Genomic DNA, 20,359 nt, shown 5'->3' on the forward strand with positions numbered 1-20,359 from the left:
TCAGGGATGTAGATTCAGGTGCTGACTGATTAATTAAGGGAGTTAACCCCGAAGCTGTGCCTGGCAGATCCTTTACAAAAATAAAAAAATTATGATATTCCAAATACCCCCTACATTAAAGTGGACTCTAAATAAAGAAATTCCCTGTCCAGAATGTTTTTGTGTGGATTGCCACACTATTTATATAATTACATAAGCGTACAGACCTACCAAAACATTATATTAAACTCACCCATTACGTATAGGCCTATATGGGCACATTCAATATCCTAAGCGTGCTCAGCCCATTTAGTTAGGCTGTGCACATGAGAATGGTGGAGAACAGTGCGGCATGCGCAGTAAGCCACAACAACTCTCCCGGCTAATGTACAGATACGGCGCTAGGAGCAAGCTCAGTACATATATACAGCACCAGAACCAAGCTCAGTACATATATACAGCACCAGAACAAAGCTCAGTACAAATATACAGCACCAGAAACAAGATCAGTGCATAAATATAACACCAGAACCAAGCTCAGTACATATATACAACACCAGAACAAAGCTCAGTACATATATACAGCACCAGAACAAAGCTCAGTACATATATACAGCACCAGAACAAAGCTCAGTACATATATACAGCACCAGAACAAAGCTCAGTATATATATATATATGTTTTGAGCTTGGTTGTTCTGATATATATGTACTGAGCTTTGTTCTGGTGCTGTATATATGTACTGAGCTTTGTTCTGGAGCTGTATATACGTACTGAGCTTTGTTCTGGGGCTATATTTATGTACTGAGCTTTGTTCTGGTGCTGTATATATGTACTAAGCTTTGTTGTGGTGCTGCATGTATGTACTGGGCTTTGTTCTGTTGCTGTATATATGTACTAAGCTTTGTTGTGGTGCTGTATGTATGTACTGAGCTTGGTCCTGGTGCTGTATTTATATGCAGAGCTTAGTTCGGAGTTGTATATATGTTTTGAGCTTCTCGTTGGTGCTGTATATATGTATTGAGCTTGGTTGTTATGATGAATATAACTTCAGAACCAAGCTCAGTACATATATATATACAGCACCAGAACAAAGCTCAGTACATATATACAGCACCAGTACAAATGCAGCTCAGTACAGAGATAATTTGCAAATTTAGTTTAACCCCTGCCATATAAGTTTGCACAGCATACAACTACAGCTCCCAGTATAGCCAGAACGATGGTAAGGATATGCTGGGAGTTGCTGTTTCACAAAAAAGAACGATACACACATCATCTCGCTGCAGATCATACAGTGACTACAGTACTGAGCAGCCACAGGGAGAATAAACATTTACATTTAGTGACTCACTGGTGACGACTTCTCAGATTGTAGTCGTGCTCTTTACTTTTCCATCTGGTCCAGAACTCTATCATGCCTTCTGGCCATGACCCATTTCTGCAGAAATGGTTTCATTTGCTGCTCAGATGTCTTCAGAAGCTCACTTTTTCAACATTTCTGCACCTATAAACGAAGAGCAAATTCTTATGCACCACACTCTATGCCCCCAAATATAATAGATCATACACTGTGTACCCGAATATAATAGCACTACACACTGTGCCCCTGAATTTAATAGTAACATACACTGTGCCCCTGAATAAAATTGTGTCAATCACTGTAAAGTAATGCACCACACACAGTGCCCCCTTTAGATAGTGCCACTCCTAGAGCCCTCTGTAGATAGTGCTCTCAGTAGAGACCTTTGTAGATAGTTCTCCCAGTAGAGCCCTCTGTAGATAGTGCTCCCAGTAGAGCCCTCTATAGATAGTTCTCCCCATAAAGCCCTCTGTAGGTAGTAGCGTTCCCTGTAGATAGTGCCCCCTGTAGCATTCCCTGCAGACAGGGCCCCCTGTAGCGTTCCCTGCAGATAGTGCCCCTTGTGGCATTCACTGTAGCGTTCCCTGTATAGTGCCCCCTGTAGCGTGACCTGTATAGTGCCCCCGGTAGAATTCCCTGTATAGTGCCCCTTGTAGATAGGCCCCCCTGTGGCGTTCCCTGTGGATAGAGCCCCATGTAGCATTCCAGGTAGATAAAGCCCCCTGTGGCGTTCCCTGTAGATACGGCCCTCTGTGGCAATCCCTGTAGATAGAACCTACTGTGGCGTTCCCTGTAGATAGAGCCCCCTGTGGCATTCCCTGTAGATGGAGCCCCCTGTGCCCCTGAGGCGGTCGCTGTAGACAGGGCCCCCTGTGGTGTTTCCTGTAGATAGAGCCCCTTGTGGCGTTCCCTGTAGAAAGAGACCCCTGTGGTGGTCCCTGTAGATAGAGACCCCTGTGGTGGTCCCTGTAGATGGGACCCTATCTACTGGGAACGCCACATGGAGCCCTATCTACAGGGACCGCCACAGGGTGCTCTATCTACAGGGAACGCCACAGGGGTCTCTATCTACAGGAAACGCCACAGGGGGCCCTATCTACAGGGAACGTCACATGGGGCCCTATGTGGTGTTACCCTGTAGATAGGGCCCCCTGTGGCCTTCCCTGTAGATAAGGGCCCCCTGAGGCGTTCCCTGTAGATAAGGGCCCCTATATAGGGGACATACTAAAAAGAATGGAGAAAAAGAATGAAGAAAAAGAATAAACAATATTAGTAATGGGCGAAAATATAAAAAAAAGATACAAGTTTTTTTATGTTTCGAAAACATGGAATGAACAGATTTTCTTTATAGTTAGAGAAAATAAAACCAAATTCCATAGAAACAGATGTGTAAAAATGTTCACTGTGCTTGATAGACCTGGAATAAACAGGATATAAGTGCAGTTTATAGTGGAATAAACACATATTCCATAGAAACAGATGCGTAATAGTTTTCCTGTGCTTGATAGACCTGGAATTAACAGGATATAAGTGTAGTTTATAGTAGAATATACACTCCCTTATAAAATACACCTATATCCTGTTCATTCCAGGTCTATAAAGCACAGGAAAATAATTACGCATCTGTTTCTATGGAATAATTGTTCATTCCCTTATAAACTACACATAGATCCTGTTCATTCCAAGTCTATCAAGCACAGGAAAATAATTACAAATCTGTTTCTATGGAATATGTGTTCATTATACTATAAACTGCACTTATATCCTGCTCATTCCAGGTCTATCAAGCACAGGAATTTCCTAAGGCATCTGTTTATATGGAATTTGTGTTTATTTCCTCATTAACTACAAAGAAAATCTGTTCATGCCATGTCTAACAAACATAAAAAATTAATTATGCCCTTTTTTATATTTTATTCCCATTAGTGATAATGTTCACTCTTTTTCTTCATTCTTTTTAGTATGTCCCCCTATATAGTCCCCTGTAGTTAGTTCCCTTTATAGTCTTCTGTAGTTCTCATTCCCTGTATAGTCCCCCATGTAGTGCCCTATAGTGCCCACAGTAGAAGGAAAAAAACAACAAATTTTATTACCTGTCCCGTTGCCGCACCATCCTCCAGCGACGTCAGTCCTCCTCAATCAGAACGATCCAGCCGCGCGATGATGTCATCGCCATCGCGCCGACTGCATCATCACTAAAGCGCCGAATGGCGAGGCATCATGTGCCTCGTCAGGGCAGCGCTAGTCAACTCAATTGTATCCGCGTCCTAAGGACGTGGATACAATTGAGTGCAGGGGACTGGAACGGTTCCGGCTTCCCGCTTTACCCAGTTCTGCGAACTGGCTGTCATTTTAACAACCGGTTCGGGAGAACCGGGGCGAACCTGCCATATCCCACCCCTGATATGCCTTAAATGTCCAAGATGGGAATACCCCATTTATAAGTAGATTTGCATTAATAAATATACTATGCTACTCTATTTGGTTCCTAACTGCATTTGACACAAACCTATACATTATTTATTGGTTTGAATCAATTTCTATATTTAGATGACATTCATGCATATTTGTGAATTGAAAACTATAGAAGCATATAGAGTGAGGTACAAGGGATGCAGAACATTGCTTGTGTCTGCCCCAATGATCTTTCGTTAAACACTCTGTCAGTACACTTGATGGACGTATTTTTTTTTTTCAACTGTACTGTGTAACATGTATAAGTTTACCTGGCCAATTGTAATTATTCTCTGGGACCCCACCAATTCTAAGAATGAAAGAACCAAGGTCCCTTGAGCATTTCTCCTGTACAGTAGCACTCCTGTCCACCTATTGTGTAGAGAACTAAGTGGACATCAAGTGGATTCCGCTCCTGTCTTGCTCCTTTGGATTTGTCGCCTGGTTTTGGTGGTTTTACCTCTGGTTCTGACTCTTTTGCCCATCCTCCGACTACGTCCTCATGTCATCCCCTGGCTTGTCGCATTCTTACTCTTCTGGTGACGCCCCTGGGCGTCTTTCCTGACTATGATACAGCTTTCTCAGCAAACCTGTGGCCAATCGTAGACTATTCTGAGACTACAACCTGGGAATAAACTCCATATGGCCTTGTGGGGGTTAAGGGTGAAGAACTACTCTCCAACCCCCGGATTAGCCAGCGCCAACAAATTATGGCTCAAGGAATCTACTTCTCTGAATGTTAAATGTAACAAATCCGTTGCCTGAGGTACACTAAATGCGGAGTACAACCCTGATTATAGGTCACATTTGGTTGTTATACTTACATTTGTCTAATATTACATCTTGCTAAGAAACCATTCAGTTTGACAAAGAAGCAATAATAGAGGATATTTGGAAGGTAGGGGATATAGGTTTTCACATCTCTGTATAGTTCACCGAAGGGCTGTAACGATGCCTTGTATTGAATCTATTATAGAATACTTTTTTTTTCTTCTCTTTTTTTTAAGATTATGTTTGGTAGAGAGAATCCAGAGTTATAATAGAAGTATTTTTGGCTGTAACGGATGCTGATGTTGTAGACCAAGCTACAGTGTAACACCATGGCAGCAATGTAATATTTGTCACAACCAGACCTAATCTGAATATTTTAGACATAGCAGGTCTGTGCATAAAAAGGATCTTTGTCATCATGTGATCAATGGAGAACTAGCAGGATGAATTAGTAGACTAGGGCAGCAGGGTGATCCTGGGCTCGAATCCAAGGCCAACATCTGCAAAGAGTTTGTATGTTGTCCTTGTGTTTGCATGAGTTTCCTCTGTGTTCTCTGAGTTTCCCCAAAACTCCAAAAACATACTAATAGGTTAATTGGCTTCCTATAATATTGACCCTAGTGTGTGTGTCTGTGATAGGGAAATTAGAGTGTGAGCCCCAGGGGCGTAGCTGAAGGCTCATGGGCTCCGATGCAAAAGTTCTTACTGGGCCCCTTCCCCCCCACAAACTTCTCATGGCCGATAGCCCGCAGCTTTCAGTTGCATTGCAGGGTCTCTCTCCTAAGACACCCAAGAATGCAGAACTAGCAGCCAGGGTCGTCACTAAGGTCTTAAAACGTCAGGGGAAATAGCCACAATACATATGTGTGTCGTCCCCCCCCAAGAAAATGTGTGTGTGTGTGTGTGTGTGTGTGTGTGTGTGTGTGTGTGTGTATATGTGTGTATAGGAGACAGCATATCTATAGCACTATGACCCTATAAACTATGGCTAGGATTAGATACAGTGGTTCAGCAAACAGTATCACACATATTTGGATTAGATATAGGGCCCAGCTCGCTGATATTGTGGCTCCAGTGCTGGACGCAGGAAAGGTAAGAATAATAATTGTTTTGCTTCTTTATGTATTACTAATTCGAGGACTACTTTAATAACAGCGTTTTTTTTATTCTCAATAAAATGGTTAATGAGGGTTTTTTATTTCAATAAAATATTTTTTCTATGTCCTTTTATTTTTTTAAACTTTATTATTACCACCTTAGTAATAGCTGCTAGCTGATTGACAACATCCATTACTAAGGCGGGGCTTAATGTTATGCCGGTGCATCCATTATTACCCCAGTACACACTGCCACCAGGGGTACTGGGAAGAGCCGGGTACGAACCAGTACCCAACCATCTGTAGTGATGGTCGGGAACTGGAGCGGCCACAGGCTGGTAGTATTAGGCTGGGGAAGGCCAAAAACAGTGGCCCTTCACACCCTGGTAATGCTGCCTGCTGCTGCTATGTTGTATCTGGCTGGTTATGAAAATTGGAAGGGGACTCCACATTGTTCTTTCCAATTATTATTTTTTATTAATCAGCCGGCAGCCATTACTAAGGCGGTAGTGATAAAGTTTCAAAAAAACACAAAGACATAGAAAAAAATATTTTCTTGAAATAAAAAAAACCCACACAACCGTCATTTACCATTTTATTGATAATAAAAAAAGCCGTCATCGAAGTAGTCCTCGAATCTGACGTAGTCCACCGACCAAACCTGTAAAAAAACACAAAACACAAAAAAAAAACGATTAGTAACACATGTGGTAGGCTTAGATAAAGGGCCCATGTGTGATACTGTCTGTTGGACCCTGTATCTAACTAAGCCTACTACAAGGTAGGCTTAGATACAGGGTCCAGCAGACAGTAATCTTATACAGTATAAGATTACTGTCTGCTGGAGCCTTGTATCTAAGCCTACCGTGTGGTAGGCTTATATACAGGGCCCATCAGACAGGATCACACATGGGCCCTGTATCTAAGCCTACCATGTGATTGGCTTAGATACAGGGCCCAGCAGACAGCATCACACAATCTGTGATCCTGTCTCATGGGCAGGGGTGAACCTAGCCCCTCTGCTGCCTGAGGCAAACTATAAAAAGATGCCCCCCCCCCCCCCCAATCTATCCGAGTTTTCTCACTACTAGCTTTACACAACAAACACGCAATATATAAAAAATGTTAAATAGGAAAACATTTGTTGTTTATTTGCTAAAGTGCTGTTTGAGGTATAGAAAAGATTTAAAGAATTCTACTTACTGTATTACTTTAGTATCATAGATCAGCAACGCAGCATTATCACTGAAAATGGTTTAACGCATCTTCTATGCCCCCTTTTTATTACCTAATTTTCTTATGAGTTCAGTGGCCCGGCGTGGACGGCATGATGCAATGACGTCATCGTGCCGGGCAGTTGACGTCATCAGCGTGCTCCCGATCTCTTGTAGGCCTCAGGCCTAAATCAGGCTGTGGCCTACAAGAGCAAACGGCGGAGCAGGGGTTTCTATTGTGGCAAATGACATTTTTTTTTACATTTTATAATGCTACATTTTTTTTGGTAGGTTCCGCAGGACCGTTTGGACTACGTCGTAGATTCATTGGACTACTTCAATGATCTACTTTTTAAAAAAAAAAAAATAGTGAAAGAGGGTTGCATGGGGGAGTTTTGATTTCAATGAAAAAAAAAATGTCTGTTTTTTTAAATACTTTATTATGGCCTGATTGACAGCGTTCAATTACTAAGGCTGGGGCTTAGCATTAGCCAGTAAAAAGGCTATCACTAACCCCTATTATTACCCCGGTTTCCACTGGGATACCAGGAAGAGTCGAGTACGATTCAGTACCTTTCCATCTGAAACGACGGTTAGGCCGCAGGCTGGTATTATCAGGCTGGGAAGGGGCAAAAAACGTGGCCCTTCCCACCCTGGTGATGCTAGGCTGCAGCTGCTTAATTGTATCTGGCTAGTTATGAAAAATAGGGGGAACCCCACGTCATTTTTTAAAAATAGATTGAAAAGAAAATTACGTGAGATCCCCTCCATTTTTTATAACCAGCCAGATACAATAAAGAAGCAGCAGCCTAGCATTATCAGGATGGGAAGGGCCATGGTTTTCGTCCCTTCCTAGCCTGATAGTACCAGCCTGCGTCCACCCCAGTACCCTTTACTTCAGATGGTCGGGTACTGGATAGTTTTCCAGCTCTTCCCGGTACTCCTGGTGGTAGTGGGTAGAGGGGTAATAATAGGGGGTTAGTGCTAGCCTTTTTACTGGCTAACACTAAGCCCCTTCTTAGTAATGGACGCTCTCAATCAGACAACTGCAATTACTAAGGCAGTAAGGAAGTATTAAAAAAACATAGACATAAAAAAAATATATATATGAATATATCTATCAATGTGACTGGTGCAAGTTTTAATTACTTTTTATTGAAAATGATTTTTACTTTTTGAGATTCAGCTGCTTTGCATCCTGTAGACAGAGCAGATGTTTCTATTGCTGAGACCTGAATCCATTAGGTCACCTATTATCTATCACATCTAACTTATGAACTTAGATTTGATGGGTAACAGCTCAATCCTGCCCCTACTAATTTAAAAGGGGTCGGCCGATGCTGGGGGGCTGGGAGTATACTGCAAGTGGGGTCTGGGCGTTTTTTACTGACAGCAGAGGGCTCTAAAGGGAGGGGAATAATCCCCCCCATAGAGCCCTCACTAGTTACTATAATGAAAGGTTAGGGGGGTCTGAGCATCCGACTGACTGCTCTAAAGAGGGGGGGGCAGAATACTCCCCCCTATAGAGCCCTCTGCAGTAAGTCAGACTCTCAGACCGCCCCTCCCCTGCATCCCCCTATCCTTCCATTATAATAACGTGAGGGCTCTATGTGGTGGATTATTCCCCCCTCATAGAGCCCTTGGCTGTCAGTAAACTGCCCAGACCTCCCTTGCAGTATACTCCCGGATCCCGATCCCCCAGCTACGGCCGACCGACACCTTTTAAATTAGTGACGGCAGGAGCGTGAGCGCTATAAGTGGCGCTCAGTTTTTAATACAGGCCACCGCTCACCTTGTGCATCGTGCATCTCGTTACTCCTCTTCTTGAGGAGAGCGCACTCGACCGCTCCTTCTGAAGACCTGCTCCTCTCTGGCGGCGCGTGCTGCGTACAGCGTCAGAGAGGAGGAGGAGTGTTCTTACAGATGGGCACCATCATGCGGCACATCAGGTAAGTAAAATAAGGCATGCCCCCTCCACCCGGTCCAGTCCGTCCCTGGTTCAAAATGCTGCCCAGGGGCGTAACTAGGAAAGACTGGGCCCCATAGCAGGCAGACAAAAACTCTTGACTGGGGCCCCCCAGGTGCCACAGGCAGCCCCCTTTATAGATAGTGCCCCCTGTAGAATGTGCCATACAGCCCCCCTGTAGACAGTGCTATACAGCCCCGCCTATAAACAGTGTCACACCCCACTTTTAGATAGTGACCCCCACCTCCCCCTTGTAGATAGTGCCATACAGCCCCCCTGTAGATATCGCCATAAAGCCCCTCTGGTATATAGCGATATACAGCTCCCACTGTATATAGTACCACACAGCCCCCCTCCCTTGTATATAGTGCTGCACCGCCCCCCCCTTAGTAGATAGTGCCACACACAGACTCCTGTAGTTTGCGCCACACACAGCCCCCTGTAGATAGAGCCACAGCCCTCCACCTTGTAAATAGTGCCACACAGCCCCCCCTTAGTAGTGCCACATGGTCCCTTGTATATAGTGCCACACAGCTCCCCATGTGTACAGTGCCACACAGCTCCCCTTGTATATAGTGCCACGCAGCCCCCCTTTGTCTATAGTGCCACAAGGCAATGGCGCATCCGAGAAAGTTGTATCAGCCAGGGGATGTCAATCAAACATGGAAAGTTGGGTTTGGAGGCAGGACTATGTGACTCGTCAGGATAGCGGCACCGCCCCATGACCCTTTAATGAGTAATTAGCATATAGTGTGCGCCGTTTTAAAAGTGGATTTTAAAGATTTTGCTGCATCTGAGAAAAACATACAGGGGAAATATTGTCAGGTCATGTATTACCGCATGGTGGCGGTTCAAGTGGTTAAAACTACCAGACAGGCTCCCATGAAATATACAATGAATTGAGAACAATTCCATCTGCCCTGCAATTTTGTTATTATAGATATATCCCATATAATTACAGCTCCAGAACAAAGCTCTGACATATATAGAGTACCACAACCAAGCACATATATATATATATAAATATATATAGTACCACAACCAGAACCAAGCTCTGTACATATATATACAGCACTAGAACAAACCTCAGTACATATATAAAACACCAGAACCAAGCTCAGTACATAAATGCAGCACTAGAACCAAGCTCATACATATATACAGCATCAGAACAAAGCTCAGTACATATATGCAGCATCAGAACAAATACAGCTCAATTTAGTGCAACCCCTGCCGTGTAGGTTTGTACGGCGTAAAACTACAGCTCCCAGCATGGCCCGAACAATGGTAAGGATATGCTGGGAGATGCGGTTTCACAAAAAAAATCATACCACCCATCATCTCGCTGCAGATCACACAGTGACTACATTACTGATTAGAGGCAGAATAAACGTTTACATTAGGTGACTCACCGGTGACGTCTCAAATTCTAGTTATTTTCTTCTCCCTCCGGTCCAGACCTCTATGATGGATTTCTCCCGGCCATGACCCATTTCTGCAGTTTTCCGCTCAGATGTCTTCAGCTTCTCACTTTTAAAACATTTCTGCACCTATAAACAAAGTTAAAATTCTCAAAGCCTCTAAATATAATAAAGCGCCATACACTGCACCTCTAACTATAATAGCGCACATACACTGTGTCCCTGATTATAATAGTACCATACACTTTGTCTGTAGATGGTACCTCACCCCCTGTGTATAGTGTCCCACATATAGCTCCCCCTGTATATAGTACCCCACATATAGCTCCCCCTGTATATAGTGCCCCGTATCCCCATATATAGACCCCCCTGTAGATAGTGCCCCACATCCCCACATATAGACCCCCCTGTATATAGTGCCCCACATATAGACCCCCTGTAGATAGTGCCCCACATATAGACCCCCCTGTATATAGTGGCCCACATCCCCACATATATACCCCCTGTACATAGTGCCCCACATCCCCATATAGACCCCCCTGTAAATAGTGGCCCAGATCCCCATATAGACCCCCCTGTATACAGAGACCCACATCCCCACATATAGACGACCCTCACCTATAGATAGAGCCCACACTGTAGATAATGGCACTCACAGTTTTAGTGGAGAAAAAAAAAAACTTTACATACTCACATGATCCCGTCCGTTGGCAATGCAGATCTGCTCTCTTCTGAGCAGGTCTGCTGTAGCTGAACGGCGTTCAAAGACGCTGATTGGCGGTGCAGAATGACCCGTCAATCAGAGCCTTTCAAGCACAGAAGTGGCGCGATAACGTAATGGCGATGCTAGTGTTGTTGAAAGGCCCTGATTGGCGGGGCAAGTCATTTTGCTCCGCCAATCAGCGTCATTGTAAGGCGTTCAATGCCCGGCCATTCAGCACTAATGCATGTATTTGTACCTGCGTGTTCTCCGGTGCTAGTGACGCCCCCGGGCATGAGGGGGCCCGTGCCGCCCGGTCCATAAATGTTAGAGGCTCGGCGGTGCGGGCCCCGTAGTAGTGTCGCTACAGCAGTAGCAGCCATAACGGCTACTAGCGGCGCCACCGGGAATATGGGGGGGGCATGTCGGCTAGCGGCTTGGGCCCCCTCAAGCCACGGGCCCCGTAGCAGCCGCTACGGCTCCTACTGCGGTAGTTATGCCACCGCCCCCCATTTTCGGCCAGGTGGCGCCGCCTGAGGCTATCGGCTCACCTCGCCTCATGGCAGGTGCAGCACTGCTCATGGGCCCTCTAGGCCTGCTACATCTTAGGCTTAAAGGAGTTGTCAAGTCCCTAAACATTGATGGCCTATCCTCAGGATAGGCCAACAATAGCTGATGGGTCGGACTCCCAACAATCAGCTGTTTTGAAGGGGCCGCAGCGCTCGTATGAGAGCTGCTTCCCCTTCATTTCCCTTACTTGCTCACACTGTGAGTCGCCGACACGGATTCTCACATCCAGCTATGATGTGTTTGAAGAGACCACCTAATATTCGCGATCGCCTTATTAGGGCAGACATAGGCAGTTTCACAAAAGTCACAAGACAAGCATTTCTCCAAACTCAACGCAGATGCACATTCCCTTGCCTACATTGTTCATGTTGCTCAAATATTATCAAAGGTGACACCCTCCAACACCCACATTGTAACATAACATTTCCCATTAGGGGATACTTCACATGTGACTCAAATTTTGTGGTTTACCTCATCAAATGTCCTTGCGGCTTAGTCTATGTGGGTGAAACAACCCAGCACATAAGAGACCGCATGTCTAGCCATAAGTCTACAATTCAATGTAAAAAAATCTGGCTACCTCTACCTGACCATTTCGTGAAAATGAACCACCATTTATCTCAATTGAGATTTCAAATGATTGAACAGGTACCCAGAACGAGAAGAGGAGGTAACCACATACACTTGTTAAAAGAAAGAGAATCCTTCTGGATTCACACTCTTGAAACATTAAAGGGGTATTCCGGAACTAAAAAATTACATTTATTTAAATAAAACAATGAAAAAGATATAACTTTCCAATGTACTTACGTTTCATCAGATGGCTGTAGCGTCGTATATCCTCCTCCGTCGCCGTCCCCTTAGCAATGCAAAATCTGCACTTCCTGTGCAGACCCGTCCATTTGGTCTTCTGCCTTGCTTCCTGTTTCCGGCTTTCACACTGTACGGTTACGTCAAAAATGACGTAACCGTACCACGTGCTTCTTTATTGAATTAGAGCATGCGTGGTGAACACACTCCACCGCGCATGCTCTGTGAAATTATGTGGCTGCGTCTTCAGCGGCCGTGTATATTACACTGCGCATGCGCAAGGTTGAAGGTGTGTAGCGGTGTGTATACGAAGTTGCAGGAATAACGGCCGTTTCGGCCGTCTTCCCGACAGGTGCAGGAGCTGTGACAGCTGCTGTCTCGTACAGCAGCTGCCGCAGCTCCTACAGCGGGGACCGATCGCTGTGTCCCCGCTGTCTAACCCCTTAAAAGCCGCGTTCTATAGAGATCGCGGGTTTTTAGGGGTTAAGTTACCATCGCCGGCCTGCTACACGATAGCGGCCGGCGATGGTTACTATGGCAACCGGACACCAAACAAAGGCGTCCGGCTATGCCATCGACGGAAGCCTAGTGGGTCCTGACAAAGTCAGGACCCACTATGCTTGCTGTCAGTGAATAGCTGACAGTTCTAATACACTGCACTACGGATGTAGTGCAGTGTATTAGAATAGCGATCAGGGCCTCCTGCCCTCAAGTCCCCTAGTGGGACAAAGTAATAAAGTAAAAAAAAAAGTTAAAAAAGATGTGTAAAAATAAGAAATTAAAAGTTAAAAAAAATCCCCCTTTTTTTCCCTTATCAGTCCTTTTTTATTAATAAAAATATATAAATAAACGATACATAATTGGTATCGCCGCGTCCGTAACGGCCTGAACTACAAAATTATTTTGTTATTTATCCCGCGCGGTGAACGCCGTAAAAGAAAATAATAATAAACTGTACCAGAGTCACAATTGTTTGGTCACTTCACCTCCCAAAAAATGTATTAAAAATAGATCAAAAAGTTGCATTTACCGAAAAATGGTCCTGATCGAAACTACAGTTCGTTACGCAAAAAATAAGTCCTCGCACGGCTTTATTGATGGAAAAATTATAAAGTTCTGGCTCTTAGAATAAGGTAACAAAAAGTGAATGATTTTTTACAAAACGTATTTTATTGTGCAAACGCCATAAGACATAAAAAAACTATAAACATCTGGTGTCACCGTAAGGCCGAGTTTACACGAGCGTGTGCGTTTTGTGCAAGCAAAAAGCGCGGCGTTTTGCGTGCGCAAAAAGCACTTAACAGCTCCGTGTGTCAGCCCTTTATGATGCGCGGCTGCCTGGTTTTCGCGCAGCCGCCATCATTATGACACTCCGTTTGGATGTTTGTAAACAGAAAAGAACGTGGTGCTTTTCTGTTTTCATTCATCCTTTACAGTGCTGTTGCGTGAATCACGCGCGTCCCACGGAATTGCTTCCTTGCGACATGCGTGGTTTTCACACACCCATTGACTTCAATGGGTGCGTGATGCACGAACAGCGCACAAATATAGGACGTCGTGCGTTTCACGCAGCGGACATACGCTGCGTGAAAATCACGTACCTGTCTGCACGGCCCCATAGAGTAACATAGGTCCCTGCGACGCGCGTTGCAAAAACGTATAATACGCTCGTGTAAATGAGCCCTAATCGTATCGCCCCATAGAATAAAGTGAATATGTCATTTATAGCGCACGGTGAACGCTGTAACAAAAATAGAATTAAAAAACAATAGAATTGCTGTTTTTTAGTCACCGCGCCACTTAAAAATGGAATAAAAACTGATCAAAAAGCTGCATTCACCCCAAGAAAACTACAATGTATTCCTCAAGTGGTCTAGTTTCCAAAATGGGATCACCTTTTGGGGGTTTCCACTATTTTGGTACCACAAGACCTATTCAAACCGGACATGGTGCCTAATAAAAAGGCGGCCTCAAAATCCACTAGGTGCTCCTTTGCTTCTGAGGCCGGTGCTTCAGTCCATTACCGCCCGAGGGCCACATGTGGGATATTTCTACTGCAGAATCTGGACAATAAGTATTGAGTTGCGTTTCTCTGGTAAAACATTTTGTGCATAAACTTTCTAAATGCTGTTGTGAATACTTTGAGGGGTCTAGTTTCTAAAATGTCGTGTTTCATAGGGGTGTCTAATATATAGGCCCCTCAAAGCCACTTCAGAACTGAACTGGAAGCCCAAAAAAAATAATTAGGCAATACTTCGCTTCTATACGAACTAGTTAGCGATTCACAGTGTGATGAAGTAAGGGGAAGCAGCGCTTATACGAGCGGTGCACCCCCTTCAAACAGCCGATGACTTTTCAGTTCACAGGTAGCAGAGTTACATGATGGGGAATTTGTTTTCCTGTTGTGTAACTCTGCTACCTGTCAATGGAAAAATCAGCTGCCAGAGTGAAAAATGTTTCCACACAGAGGAGTACCGCAAAGAAACACCTGGGAATCAGACATGATGGACTAACATTTTTCCCTGTGGTGGATGACTTTTCAGTTGACAGGTAGCAGAGTTACATGAAGGGGAATTATTTTTCATCGATGGCTAGTTAGGAGCGCTGCTTCCCTTTAGTTTTTTCTTGCTCACTGTGAATCTCCGACACAGGATGCAGCGGCGATCCACAGGTATTGCTCCTTTTATCCCAATTCACATGTTAGAATTCAATTTTTTTTATTTTATATATATATATATATATATATATATATATATATAAATAAAATACAGTATTTAAAACTAAGACTGTATAAACAGTTAATATACATTTAGAAAACTTATAATTATAAAGACCAAACTTTACGTATCATCATATAGGGTCAGTGTTGTTTAAAAACGCAGATATCCAGTGATTTCAGCTTGTGCTAGCAGTAATAGAATGAGAGCACCAAAATGAAGACTGAGATTGCAGAAGTTAGTAGAGCTGGGTGTAGTAGGCGGAGCAAGTGCACTGCTGCATGCACATTGCATGCTGGGACTAGAGCAGTGCATGCAGGGAGGAGAAACACAGGAAGAGAAGAGGAATGAACTTACTGAGCAAAACAAACCTCTCCAGGTAAACAATAGGGAGTAATGTTACTAAAACCATTTATTATCAAGAAAAAGCTAGACAGAGTGCACTAATATATTAATAGAGGAACATTGCATTGATTTAAAAAAAAATAAATAAAGTATTGGAAAACCCCTTTAACACCCAAAGGCTTAAAGAGGCTCTGTCACCAGATTTTGCAACCCCTATCTGCTATTGCAGCAGATAGGCGCTGCAATGTAGATTACAGTAACGTTTTTATTTTAAAAAAACGAGCATTTTTGGCCAAGTTATGACCATTTTTGTAGTTATGCAAATGAGGCTTGCAAAAGTCCAAGTGGGTGTGTTTAAAAGTACAAGTCCAAGTGGGTGTGTATTATGTGCGTACATCGGGGCGTTTTTAATACTTGTACTAGCTGGGCGCTGTGAAGAGAAGTAACATCCTCTTCTCTTCAGAACGCCCAGCTTGTGACAGTGCAGACCTGTGACGTCACTCACAGGTCCTGCATCGTGACGGCCACATCGGCACCAGAGGCTACAGCTGATTCTGCAGCAGCATCAGCGTTTGCAGGTAAGATCGACTTACCTGCAAACGCTGATGCTGCTGCAGAATCAGCTGTAGCCTCTGGTGCCGATGTGGCCGTCACGATGCAGGACCTGTGAGTGACGTCACAGATCTGCACTGTCAGAAGCTGGGCGTTCTGAAGAGAAGAGGATGTTACTTCTCTTCACAGCGCCCAGCTAGTAAAAGTATTAAAAACGCCCCGATGTACGCACATAATACACACCCACTTGGACTTGTACTTTTAAACACACCCACTTGGACTTTTGCAAGCCTCATTTGCATAACTACAAAAATGGTCATAACTTGGCCAAAAATGCTCGTTTTTTTAAAATAAAAACGTTACTGTAATCTACATTGCAGCGCCTATCTGCTGCAATAGCAGATAGGGGTTGCAAAATCTGGTGACAGAGCCTCTTTAAACAGAGAATATGACTTGTTATGCTAATCTTTGCCAAACTTTATTTTATTTTCATTAATCATTTTATATATCTGCTTTTTTCAGACACGTTAGAAAATATACGATCCACTGTGCGACCAGATACAGGTACCATAAAACCATTTTTTCCTTTTCCGTCACCTTTCTTTTCATCACCCATCCTCTTCTCTTTTACCAACATTTCCTTTTCCCATCTTTCCTTTCCCTTTCCTCCTCCTTCCCTCTCCATTTTTTCACAAGCCTCATTATGTATTTTGTTTCTCCTTACAATTTATAATCCTTGTCAGAATTTACCATAGAAATAGACAACATTCAACACAATATAGCCATTCAGTTTCTTAGTATTTCTCACCATTTCACTTATCTCAGCATATTCGTTTTTACTGACGATGCATCCATTTGTATTTTGCGTTCCACGTCACCGTAGCAACTATTGGTGTGCGTTCCGACTGCTAACATGACGAAACCACGTAACGTGCGCAGTACATCACTTTACGCAGGGAACCTTGACTTCCGCCCAGGATTTAAAGAGACATACTACACAGATGTCCATATTGCAACCAGAGCGTCTGGCAGATGCCATATTATCAAATCCGACATCTTCTCCATACAGGTAATGATTCCCCTACATGAATTATACCTCTCTATTGCTTCGATTTCCTCACTTGTCCACACCACCGGTATCTTATGGTATGGTCCTGAGGGGTACTTTGACCCCAACACCAAAAATTTACTATTTCAATATTTAACCATTTATTGCAATGTTAGTGAATCTTGTTGCTTGTCATATCACTTGTGCTAGATTACTTGTATATAATACTGCCAAACCAATGTATGCTTTGTGTGCTCACATATCATAGCTATACCATCTTTAGTTCTTTTGTGATGCTTCTATATCATAGTTTCATCTATGCTGTCTAAATTAGTTTCTGTCATCGATCCATTTGCTTTGACACAGACTTTTCAACAGTTTACGTCAGCATTAGTGCAGAATTACTTTACTATATATGTACTTTCAAATATTAAGTGACTATTTTGTTCTGTGCAATTTTTGTATATATGTATGTATATACCATTATTTATACTTTATCATTTTCTTTGTTTTGTACATCAGTTAAAGTGATTGTGATAAAGGCCTGGATAGGCCGAAACGTCCTCAAAAGATCGCAGTGAAAAAATTGCCTGTTATAAACAAAAAAAATGTAAATGATTTGAAGAAATTCTAAAATAATAATAAAAAAATACTACATTCATCTCTATACTTGAGTGCTTGGGTTGTTTGTTCTATACATATTGTGGGTTGTCCAAACCCGAACCCTCCAGTCAGGAGTACAATCCATAATTTTCTATCTACATCTATCAGCTTCAGAAGACAGGGATATTAATCTTACCCTACTCTTCAGCCGGTCCTGTCCTGACTCTACCCAGGGTCTGAATGTTGTGCGCGGCGCATAGAGTTGTGACGTCATGCACCGTAGTTAGGTTTAGTGTCAGGGAAGTTCACATAAAATCTCGTTAGGTTTAGCGTCAGGGAAGTTCGGAATAATCTAGTTAGATTTAGTGTCAGGGAAACTCTGAATAATCTAGATAGGTTTAGTGTCAGGGAATAGTCGCCATAGTTAGGTTTAGCGTTAGGGAAGTTTACATACAATTTAGTTAGGTTTAGTGTTAGGAACCCTTGCCCTAGTTAGTTTTAGAGTCACAGAAGTCCACTTGTTCTCTAAAAAAAACGAAAAAAAAAACATGCTTTTGTGTTAGTTGTGCTAGCCTATTGCTCCCAGTTAGGATTTTTTTTTTTCTATATATACATTTTGTCTAAGCACAACAAACATGTCCCAACAGACATTTACTGCCGAAGAGGCGTATTAATTTCTGGCATCCGACACAGACTCGTCGGATGGTGATGGTGGTGGTGTTTTATTTGTCGACCTCCTAATCCAGTGATGAAGAGGACGGACCCCCTAGGAGACGCCCCAGGACCACCCCCATAGTTGAAATCCCTGAGAGAACTGACCCGACAACAAGTGATACCCCCGAGCGAAGTGACCCCATTTGGACACCAACACTAGTCAATTATGAGCCCCAAATCCCTGAATACACGGGCAGCTCAGGGATCAAATTTAACACGGCAGGGCTCAGTGAGATGGACTTGTTCAAGTTCTTTTTCACTGATGAGTTTATAGAGCTTATGGTGTCCCAGACAAATTGATATGCCCAACAGTATATAACAAAGAACCCCACATCATTTTATGCCCAATGCCACTGGTGGACTCCTGTAGACGCAGCAGAGTTAGTCAAGATCAGGGGACTGCTCTTGAACATGGGGCTTCTGAAAAAGCCATTCATTAGGACCTACTAGAACATAGACATCTTATACCACACCCCGATGTACCGCATGGCCATGTCCAGGATGCGTTATGAGGCAATACTTTGCTTCCTACATTATGCCGATAATGAGCAGTGCCCACCCCGAGATTACCCCAGTTTTGACCGTTTATATAAACTGAGACCCCTATTAGACCATTTCAGTGCCCAGTTTGCCCAAGCATACACCCACGAGAAGTGTATTTCTGTTGATGAGTCCCTGGTACATTTTAAAGGGAGGCTTCAATTACGCCAGTACCTGTCGAGTAAGAGGGCAAGGTATGGTGTGAAGATGTATAAGCTGTGCGAGAGTGCATCAGGGTATACCTACAAATTTAGGATATATGAAGGGAAGTACACCAGTATTCAGCCCCCAGAATTCCCCCCCCCCCTTACTGGGAAATAACACAAAAACTGTGTGGGATTTGGTGCACCCACTGCTGGACCAGGGTTACCACCACTACTTGGATAATTTTTATACCAGCGACCCACTCTTCAAGTGCCTCGCTTGCAGAAGTACTGTGGCATGCGGCACTGCTAGAAAAAAAATCTGAGAGGCCTCCCTAAAACACTGCTTGGGCAAACACTCAGAAGGGGTGAGAGCAGGGCACATTCTAGCAGCAACATATTGTGTGTCAAGTACAAGGACAAGAGAGATGTCTTTGTATTGACAACACTACATGGCCACACCAGTACCCATGTACCTGTACGAGGTACCAGTACAGAGACCCCCAAACCAGATTGTATCCTGGACTATAATAGGTACATGGGAGGGGTGGACTTGTTAGATCAAGTCCTGAAACCCTACAGCGCCATGTGGTGTGGTGTGGTATAAGAAGCTGGCCGTGCACATCATACAGATGGCATTGTACAATGCATACGTGCTACGTCGATGTGCAGGCCAGAGGGGAACTTTCCTGAAATTTCAAGAGGTGGTTATCAATAACCTAATTTTTAGGGACCAGGAAGGGGCGGCACCCAGTACTTCTGGAAGCCAGGCCACACGCATAGTACCAGGGCAACACTTTCCAGGAGAAGTTCCCCAAACTGGTGGGAAGGAAAAGAGTCAAAAGAGGTGCAAAGTCTGCTATAAGAGGGGGATAAGAAAGGACACAACACATCAATGTGACATATGTCCCGAAAAACCAGGGCTCTGTATAAAAGATTGTTTTAAAATGTACCATACATCCCATGATCTTTAATTTACCCTGATGCACTCCGAACAGCTTATCCCCCTCATCTTAACATTCTTAGCCCTGCCGTGTGCCCAGGCAGCAGATAACAGCCACATGTAGGGTATGGCCGTACCCGGGAGAACCCACATTACAGTTTATGGGTTGTATGTCTCCGGTGGCACATGCTGGGCACAATATATCGGACACTGAAATGGCATATATGTATGGGAAATTGCAAATCCCACTCTGCACCATCTGCTGCACATTACCTTTTACACAATAACTAAGGGGTTAAAATGCTCACTACACCTCTACATGAATGCCTTAAGGGGTGTAGTTCTTAAAATGGGGTCACTTCTCAGGGGTTTCAACTGTACTGGTACCTCAGGGGTTCTGTATACATG

At 43.8% G+C, this 20,359-nt stretch overlaps 1 long non-coding RNA gene across 1 annotated transcript; it reads left to right on the forward strand.

Moving 5' to 3' along the window:
• Nucleotides 1-15,209: 15,209 nt before the first annotated feature.
• Nucleotides 15,210-17,669, forward strand: LOC142748975 (uncharacterized). The gene is made up of 4 exons (XR_012882346.1): nucleotides 15,210-15,442; nucleotides 16,483-16,524; nucleotides 16,844-17,029; nucleotides 17,531-17,669. It is a non-coding gene; the product is annotated as an uncharacterized LOC142748975 (long non-coding RNA).
• Nucleotides 17,670-20,359: the final 2,690 nt, after the last annotated feature.

Source organism: Rhinoderma darwinii, chromosome 3 (genome assembly GCF_050947455.1).
Source record: "Rhinoderma darwinii isolate aRhiDar2 chromosome 3, aRhiDar2.hap1, whole genome shotgun sequence".
Classification (NCBI taxonomy): Eukaryota; Metazoa; Chordata; class Amphibia; order Anura; family Rhinodermatidae; genus Rhinoderma; species Rhinoderma darwinii.